Below are 1,036 nucleotides of genomic sequence, written 5' to 3'. Positions count from 1 at the left end.
GGCCTAAACATGGCAAAGTAAAGCATGGCATGGAGCTACTCAAAGAGCTTAACAAAAGTCCATTAGTGACCTTGAGCCAAAAGGGATCAGAAAATACAATTGCAAGCATGTGAACATGGCAAAAGCATAATCAGATCACAGACTTAGTGAAAACTGGAGCATGCTGAAAACAGATATCAAGTAGGCATGTTAACAAGCTCAATGCACTCACTACAGAGCAAGGCATGACAATCTAAGCATACACCCATCAAGAATACACATAATACAAGCTAGACATGGCAAGAGCAACAACATAGCATGCACGGATAAACCACAACATCCTCGGCAAAATCGCTAACAAGTAGACAATCTGTCCAGATTCACGAAATAGCAAAAGTAGAGCTCAATTGACTCAAGCTAGGGTGCTCCATAATTGCAAACAAAGACATGGATGGATAGAGCACTACAAGATTAACAAAACATCCTTACTGGTCATCCTTAAAAGAGGCACGGATCACTAGGAAACAACATGAACATATGACCATATGAGATAACCATGTCAAGGACTTAGTGGAAATGCTAAGTCCCTGAAATCAGCATTAGCAAATGCCTCACTTTGCAAGCTTGTGCTAGTCACCACACACATCACAAAAATACATGGGTTGCACCTCTGGATAGATGGCAAAACATATAACAAAACACATCTAGAGCTCATGGGCATATCATGCACACAATAATCATGGCAAAAATGACAAATATCTAAACGAAGCAGCAGATCTGACAATTATCTCAAATAGCACTCTTCCAACAGCAAACGGACCTACGGATGCAAAGTTACGGCACGATGAAGATGGGCATATGAAACATGGAAATCTCGGGGACTTAGGGAAAAAGTCAACCTCTCTCAGATCTCAGATCTAGGGTTCGTGCACGTCCTTCGAGAATCATCGGAAAAATCACCGGAGGAGCCGCCGGAGATGAGGGAGATAGCAGGAAGGCGCGGGGCGGCCGGGGAAGTCGGAGGCGCTCGCCGGAGCTCCCAGGCGCGGTGTGGGCA

This window comes from Triticum aestivum, chromosome 1A (assembly GCF_018294505.1).
Source record: "Triticum aestivum cultivar Chinese Spring chromosome 1A, IWGSC CS RefSeq v2.1, whole genome shotgun sequence".
Classification (NCBI taxonomy): domain Eukaryota; kingdom Viridiplantae; phylum Streptophyta; class Magnoliopsida; order Poales; family Poaceae; genus Triticum; species Triticum aestivum.
The sequence above is the reverse complement of the archived record's forward strand: the minus strand, read 5'-3'. Positions refer to the sequence as shown.